The sequence below is a fragment of the Emys orbicularis genome, chromosome 4 (assembly GCF_028017835.1).
Source record: "Emys orbicularis isolate rEmyOrb1 chromosome 4, rEmyOrb1.hap1, whole genome shotgun sequence".
NCBI lineage: Eukaryota > Metazoa > Chordata > Testudines > Emydidae > Emys > Emys orbicularis.
The window spans coordinates 58,702,870-58,712,345 of NC_088686.1; positions in this window are offsets into that span (position 1 = coordinate 58,702,870).

The following is a 9,476-nucleotide window of genomic DNA, read 5'->3' on the forward strand; positions in this document are numbered from 1 at the left end:
TGTGGCTTATGTCAGTAGAACCCATAAGTATTAAAGCCACAAAGCTCTAGCACTTTAGTTCTTTAGCCAACACCAGAGAACCAAGATGCATTTGCTGTACAGCCTTCATGTTTTCCTTTTTTTAAGTCCTTCTTCCCTTAATACTATCTCACTCTTTCTAAACTACCTTGTTTTTTTGCCCTCATTGCAGTCTCATCTTTTTCATTAGAACTGTCCTTCACTTGCAACTGCTCCCCATCTGTAATATCAACTGATAATTTTAAAAAAAAACCCTTAAAAATAAACGAACATAGTTCTATGCATGTCACTGTATTCAAGAAGTGCTTACTTGTGAACACACTAGCTATTAACATTTATCTTTCACTTAAAAGAGGAAAAAGAAACACATATAACGGGGCAGTAAAGTTCCTGAATGTTTTTTTCTTCAGAAGTCAATACATAGCTAACCAGCAGTCTGATTAACACTTACATTTATATAGGGGATGCATTAAAAAAAGGTAATTCATTATTGGAACAAAGTACCCATAATGTATAAGGTGCTTACCATGCCAAGAATAATTAGGTTTATACAAAGGATTTTAGAGCTGTGAGTGACCTCAGTTCCCACTGATTAGTGAGCTATACTTATGAGCTATTGTACAAGTGCTAATGTTTCAGAAAGTGAAGTAGCCACCAGGAGGACAACCACTTTAGGTTTGATTCTGACCAACGGGGAACAATTGGTAGCAAATCTGGTGAAAGGTGGAAGACAGTTTGGGTGCAAGTGATCATGGAATGATGACTTTATGATTCTGAGGAAAGGAAAGGGCAAAAGCAGCAGAATAAGGACGATGGACTTCAAAAAAGAAGATTAACTCAGAACTGGTAGGTAGGGTCCCATGGGAAGAAAATTTAATTTCCTTCTTTGATAGGGTTACTGGAGTACTGGATGGGGGAAGCTGTAGACGTGATATATTTTTATTTTAGTAAGGATTTTGATACAGTCCCACATGACATTCTCATAAGCAAGGAAATGTGGTCTAGATGAAATTACTATAAGGTGGGTGTCCAAACTGGTTGAAAGACCATACCTAAAGGATAGATATCAATGGATTGCTGTTCAACTGGGAGGGCATATCTAGTGAGGGCTTACAGGGGTTAGTCAATATTCTGTTCAATATTTTCATTAATGACATGGATATTGGAGTGGAAAGTAGGCTTATAAAACTTACAGATGAAACCAACCAGAAAGAGGTTGCAAGCACTTTGAAGGACAGGATTAGAATTCAAAATGACCTTGGCAAATTGGAAAATTGTTCTGAATTCAACAAGATGAAATTCAATAAAGTTAAATGCAAAGTACTTCATTTAGGAAGGAAAAATAAAACGCACAACTGCAAAATGGACACTAGCTGGGTAGGTGGTAGTACTGCTGAATAGGATTTGGGGGTTATAGTGGATCACAAATTGAATATGTCAACAATGTGATGCAGCTTCAAAAAAAAGGGAATATTATTCTGGGTGTTGACAGGAGTGTTGTATGTATAACACGGGAGGTAATTGTCCTGCTCTACTCAGTACTGTTGAGGCCTCAGTTGGAGTACTTTGTTCAGTTCTGGGAGCCACACTTTAGGAAAGATGTGGACATATTGGAGGGAGTCCAAAGGAGAGCAACAAAAGTGAGAAAAGGGTTAGAAAGCCAGACTTATGAGGAAATTTTTAAAAACTGGGAATGTTTAGTCTTGAGAAAAGAAGATTGAGGGGGGACATGATAGCAGTGCTCAAATATGTTAAATATATTGAGGACTGTGATCAATTGTTCTCCACGTACACTGAAGGAAGAGCAAGAAGTAATGGGCTTTATCTACAGCGAGGGAGATTTAGGTTAATTATTAGGAAACCTTTCTAATTATAAGGATAATTAAGAACTCCAGGCTTCCAAAGGAGGTTGTGGAATCCACAACTCTAGAGGTTTTTATGAACAGGTTGGACAAACACCTGCCTGGGATGTTTTAGGTTTACTTGGTCCTGCCTCAGCACAGGGGGCTGGACATGATGGCTGCTCGAGGTCCCTTTCAGTCCTACATTTCCATGATTCTATACTTTATAGACTTTAAAAAAAAAACCAAACCCTATGAAATTGAGTCCCTACAAAGAGAAGTGTAATGGAAATAAGAGCAATGCCCTCTGAGAGGCATAAGTAATGCACTGAGAAGTATTTCTCACCAGTAAGGTACAAGGGGAGGGATAGGTCAGTGGTTTGAGCATTGGCCTGCTAAACCCAGGGTTGTGAGTTCAATCCTTGAGGGGGCCACTTAGGGATCTGGGGCAAAATCAGTACTTGGTCCTGCTAGTGAAGGCAGGGGGCTGGACTCAATGACCGTTCAGGGTCCCTTCCAGTTCTAGGAGATAAGTCTCTCTCTATGTGTGTGTATATATATATATATATATATATATATATATTAAGTTGGCACCTTGCTTTAAGTGTCTTTTACTCTGAGATATGACACTGAATAAATGGCAGGGTGGAGTTCCATGTTTAATCATTTTGAAAACCCTGCAGACTCAAACTGTGATCTGAAGGTAAAGATGAGATCTTCTGATTCATCAAAACAAATAAAGATTTTGCATTTGAATTAAGATTAATCCATTTTGCTTTTGATACTCAAGACAGAGCAGAATCCATCTCACTTTCCCATAGCTATTTTGCCTGATGAGGACTAACAGAATAAAAAAACCATATTTATTCAGTAACTTAATGTAAGACTTGCAGTGCACACAGGGACTGAATCTGTTGTGTAAAAAAGATGCTGTTTTGACATGTTCACTATGGTGACCATCACCACACTTTAGGGGATAAGCACTTAGATTGAGAGTCTTTTAGAAGTAGTTGCACGAACACTTATTTTTTCCTTGACAGCAACAGAGGGAAATCAAACCTTTATAGAGTGGCTAACTAGCTCTCTAAAGAGAGAAATTTGTTTGTTTGTTTTTAACAAAAAAGACTATGCAAGATTAAGGAAAGACGGAAACAAACTACTTTATTAATGTCAGATCTCCCATATTAATTCAAATTATTGTGGTCAATTAATTTTAATTTGAAACATCCCCTACTGTATATGAAGGCTTTATACGCATATGCAATTTTTGAACCATGGATTGACTTGTTGCAGCATCCATTTGCAGCAGTAGAAGCAGACAAGGACCAAAACCAATCCATTCCATCCCAGTTGTTTTTCATTACAAGAAATTATCTAAAGAATATTCCAAAAATGCTAGTGAGACGTAATTTACGTATGCACTATCACAATAGCACATCAACAGTCAAAATAGTTATTTTAACAAATAAGGTAAGGGTGACATGGACAAGAAGCTACAATTAAATACAGCTCAAAGATAAAATACCAGATGAGCTCAAGTTCAGTGATACAGTAGTCTGAATTATTCTAAGTCAATTCTAGTATCTCTGCCAATAGATGTCACTGTTACACATTGTTTTGTTTCAAGCATTACCACGTACTGAATCAGTAATGAATAGTTGCTAGAAAAGGTTTAACAAAAAATTACCATAATTTTGTTATATATTTCAACCTAGCATATGCACATGCTATCTCCCTGTCTTCCCCTCCTCCCTTGGATGTAACTACAGTATTTGCACTTCCTGAAAACTCAATGGACTTGCAGCTAACTGGAAGTCTATACTCCAGCCTAAAATATGAAGCTTGCTTTAGATAATTTGGAACCTATTTGTAATAGAAAACTAATGTGCTCAATAAGTGCCTGTTGGTCAAAACCCAGTATGCATCTACCCTGTCTTTCAGAGAACTACTTACATTCAGGTCCAGCCTCAGGTGCAATATATTTCTGTCGACTCTTTCTCGCTCATTATAATCTGCAAATGGCACAGATTGTCCCAACCTGCAACCCAAAACCCAGACATCTTCATCTCTGTTTGTGACATCTATATTAGTTGGTTGTTCAGTGAAGTCATCCTTCAAAGCAGTCTCTGCTGGAATACCTACAAGATTTTTAATAAAAAGAAAAGAATTGTCCACATCAATGAGAACTCTACACTCTTCCTAAATCAGTATAATGTAGACACATATACATTTCCTTGTATTTTTTGAAAAAATAGCATAAGTTGTGATATACATTTCATTTTCTCACAAATGCTGTATCTGTAGTGTAGTTACCTACATTCCTTGGGACTGATCCAGGCAAAAACTGACTTCCTAATAATGGTCCCCCACTGTGGAAGACGCTTGAGTTCACAGCTCACCTGCCAAGACTTTTTTCCCTGACCTACCTCCTGCGGATTCACTACGCATCCTGATCAGAGGTGACCATGGCACTTGGTAGTGAGATAAAGAAATTCCATTGAGTATAATTAGGGACCCCCCCAAACCCCTATGGCACATAGGCAAAGATGACTTTGTCCAATGTTGTATCAACACACATTAGTCCTTAAAGCCAAAATAGCTTAAAAAGTATAAATAGACGGTTCTTAATCCACAGTGATATGTTCCATGGAACAAGGCAGAAATATACATAATATATATAAAACAAAGTTCTAATACTTCCTATTTTCAAAGCAATTACTGTAATTTTGCCACAGATTTGGTCCTAAACATGTACAGTAGTAAAGGTAGTATTCTTTTTCTGTTAGCTTACTGCAATTTTCAATGTACAATGGTTCCTATTCCCATCCTTCAAAAGCCAAAAGCAATAAATCTAACAAAGTGAGTGAATCCTTCAAAGAGTGAACATTTTGAATGATGTATAGAGACACACACAGTCTGCCTTTTCTTGTAACTTTACCATAGGTGTGCATCTACACGCATACACGGCACAACAATCTCCACAAATATTCTGATGGAAATATACATGCTAAACAAACTTTGTTAACTGTTTGCTGCTATGCATCATCATTTTGCGATGGCTTATGACTGTACATGTAACTGTACACTTTTAATTTAATTTTTTACATCTTTCTAACATGAAACACTGAGGCCGACATTTTCAAACTTGGTTGCATGAAGTTAAACTTAAATGCATATTTAGGCACCTAAATAAATATCCTGATTGTCAGAGCTACTAAGTACTAAGTTTTCAGTAACTTCAGGACAACACCAGAGCAATACACAAATCTATATAAAATGCATTTAAGTCAGAATATGATGATAATTCAAATAATTGATGCAACATATAATTAAACAGCAAGCAAGCATCAGTGTGGTGGCCCACAAGAAGGTTATGACATTTTCAAAAAAGGTGAATGTCTAATCCAATGAAGAGGTTTTATCCTAAGATATTGCAGCTTAGTGTAATTAAGTGTAATGTGATTGAATTTAATTTTCTTGCCAAGAGAGCTAATGCTTAGCCTACAGTGTACACAATTTCTGGCCTTCAAGTCCAAAGCCAGTCTAATTTTATTAAAATCATCACCCTGTGTTGCAGATATTAAGTTATCCAACTTTAGGTTTGTTTAAAAAAATAAGGCATTTATAAATTAGATATAAAATTTGTTCCTGGCATAAATTTGGCCTACCATGCTGTGACGGATTTCTCCCCCCCTCCCTCCGGGGTGCCATTTGATACACTGGGGTATCACTGAGCCACAAGCCTGGGATCCCTCAGCCTATCCTGCTGAGCCAGGCCCTCAAGCCTCCTCCAGCACACACACACAGGTAGGGACACACCGAGCTGCAGAAAGACACAGACACTGAGATCAGCTCTGCGTGGGAAGACTCAGCTCAGGAATTGCCAAGCACTCAAGTGCACACCCCCTTCAGAGTGTAAACCTAAAATTGTATTGTCTTGTGCTGCACAGAAATCTGTACAGCGTAAGCTCATGAAAATCGTCCCCTCCCTCAATGTGGAGGAAAATATTCACAGCTTTTTGCCCCCCACTTATGAATTGCACAAACTGGTTTAAAGAAAACAAAACAAGTTTATTAACTACAAAGGATAGATTTTAAGTGATTATAAGGGATAGCAAACAGATCAAAGCAGATTCCTGAGCAAATAAAGCAAACTCGCAAATTACGTTTAATACATTAAAGAAACTGGTTACAAGTAGTAATTTCTCACCCTAAATGTTTTAGGCATTCCTTTCACAGGCCAGACACCTTTTTCAGCCCGGGCTCAGCTCTTCACCCCTCCCCGCGCCCCCAGTCCTTGTTTCTTAGATGTTCCCCACAGTCATCCCGGGCGGGGAATCAATGAAGAAGGAGCCCTGATTAACTCACTTCCCTGCCTTAAATTGGATTTACATATGGCGGGAATCCTTTGTTTCCCAGTTTGATCCCCACCACCATTAGTGGAAAAATACTAGGAGGCCAAGATGGGGTCCAGTACCAGGTGACATGATCACATGACCCTACAGTGTCAAAGCAGAATCCCAGGAAGTTTCTCAGGAAGGTGGAGATTAACATTTCCAAAATCCCATTGTTCTCTCTAATGGTTCATTAACTAACCAGCCAGACTGACTGCATTTAGTCCGGTGGGTGTTCCCCAGGTGCAGACACTTTTGTAATTGATACATAGTTAATATTCCTAACTTCAGATGCAGAAATTATACATGCATACACTTAAGATTATCACATTCAGCAAATCATAATCTTTCCAATGATATCTCACATGATCCATCTTGCATAACATACGTTTTAGTTATGCCATATTCATATCATAAGCATATTTCTATGAAGAATATGGGGTGTAGTGTCACACATGCCTCAGCAGCTAATTTCACATACGGAATCTAATTGCATAGACACATGAAGCCAAGGATTACGGTTTACCATAATGGCCAGAAAAATCTTCAATATTGTGCAAGGTAAAAGATTTACAACAAGGTTGTGGACTTACACATCCAAAATCTGCTTATTCAAGTGCATAAATATAGATTTATCTGATACAGACTCCAATAAGTCAACTCATTTACAGTGAGAAATAGTCAGGAATTTTCATAGCTGACCATTAAATTTTGATTGGTTCCAGAGAAACCAATTTGGCAACAGTAAAATCCAAACATTTTAACATTTCTAATTTTATTCTCCATCTACTGCCTTCCTTCTTACATTAACATTAAAATACTGCATTAAGATGCTGAGGATTTAACTACAGTCACAAAGCAAGTGCAGTGTCTGATTCCTTCCACAAACACAGCTAACAATAATAAAGTCCACATCTTTGTTGATCGATAAGAGTATGATTTAACAGAGACCTCTTCACAGCCAGGAACCATTTAGGGAATAGCAGCTGTTGTCTAGGCTTTCTAGTCTATAGTTTAAAAAAAAGACCCCATCAAGTTAGCTGCAGCTTGAAATATATAAAATAAATCATACTTCAAAGAGAAGTGAAAGAGAACCTACCTTTCCTAAATGGGTGTAACCTAGTGTCTAAAAACTGTAAAACCTCAAACCGTGTAACCACTACATCAAGAGAGAGAACATTTTTAACTCAGATGGCTAAAGTTAGGCACCTAAATCCATATTTACATACCTAAATAAGTGGCCTGATTTTCAGAGGTCATGCACACTTTTAACTAATAATGAAGTCAATTTGAACTTGGGAACTGTGAACATTCCATCTCTCTGAAAACCAGGCCACTTATTTAGATTATAAAAGTATGTATTAATTGCCTAATTTTAAGTGTTCATGTTTGAATATTTTGGCCTTATAGATTAGGAGGAAACTCTTCTTAATGCCCCATTTCTATTTGTACCTATTGCAGACACTTTGGAGAGCTATGCACTGAAAACAATGTATCATATATAGGTTAATACACAGGTACAACTAAGGCCTGGTCTACACTACAGAGTTAGGTCGACGTAAGGCAGTTTACCGATGTAAGTGCCCTACTACACTGACATAATAACTCAACTTCCATGAGAGGTATAGAGATTATGTTGGTGCAGTTAGGGCTATGCAGTGTCCGCGTAGACACTGCAGGTAACTTACATCATCTGTTGGCTGTCATTCTTGTCAATTTCACAGCTCCATGCTGGAGCCGTGAAATTGACAAGAAAGCCGCTCCCAGCCAGGCTTTCGTGGGGAACAGAGAGACGAGAGTCTTGGGGGCTGCTGTGCTCCTGACAGGGAGTGGGGAGCTGAGAGCGAGGGTGGGGGAAGCCAGGCTCCCAGTGGGGAGCTGTGCACAGAGTTGAGAGCCTGGGCTCTCAGCCCCCCACATTGCCCCTCTTAAGTCGGTGGAAGCGCTCCTGGTGAGGACACACAACACCAACAGAAGGAGGGTAGTGTGGACATGAGCCACCGCAGTAATTACTGCAGTGGCTATAAGTCAACTTAACACAGGTCGACTTAAGTTTGTAGTATAGACATGCCTTAAGTGTACTGAGGATGGAGTTCCATAATTGAGTTTCCTTGTTTTATGAGTTATTTAAAACCGTCACAGTTACTAAATTTTTTTTTTTACTTTTAAAAAAAAAGTATGTTTTAAAAATATTTAGACTTCAGTTCTCAAAGCATTACATGAATATTAAAAATATCCTTCTACATTTTTAGATGGGAATTCGAATGGTCAGGATACACTAGATATCAAATGAAAAACAAATATCATAGTATTTTGTTGTAATGTAGCAGCTCATGTTCAGAATGTAAAAATACCTGCACCAAATAAAACTGATCCTATTCTACTTTTCCTTTTGTATTACACATGTTTAGATTAAATATGCATACTACCTGAGTCCATATATAAAAGAACAGCTACAGTTATCCACATTAATAGACTTTGAAATTAGTCTCATGAACAGGAGAGACCAAATGTAGTATTCTACAATGGAGTTATAGTCAGACACAAACACACATATTATTAGTAGCATGTGGTTTTGATTGATTAATGAGCCCTGCTCATTATCACAACTAACACTCAAAATAAGACTCTTATAGCCAAAGATAGCAATTCTAATTAGATTACCAAAAGGGAAACATACTAATGGTAGTGTACTTCACTCACCTAAACTGAAAGTCTTGCTACATATCTTACCTAATTGTGTTAAGACATTCAGGTTCTAGACAGCACTATTACAGGACCAGATTGTAACCTGGATTTGCTGGCCTTAAAACCAAATATACACGCTGAGTCAAGGTGTCTTAGATACTGTCAATGTATCTTAGATGATAATTCTGTGTTTATATATTTAATAAAGCACCTTTCTCATATGGTATCCCAATACCCAATATGTACGATGAAAACAATGATGTTGATAAACTTTTCACTCTGATATTTTAAAAACTACAGATAAGAAATGTGAATATTTAATGTTATGTAGTCATTTATTTTTTACCAAATGCATACATAGGTTTTCAGAGCTGTAACATAATTCTTTTTCACTGAATAATTAGTAATTAGATAGCAAAACCCTGCAATAGTTTCAACCAAATAAAGTTATTCAGAGCTAGACCTAATGTAAACACTGGCAATTAGAAAAATTATTAGCATATTTTAAATACAAGCATTTTGCATTTTCAAGTCT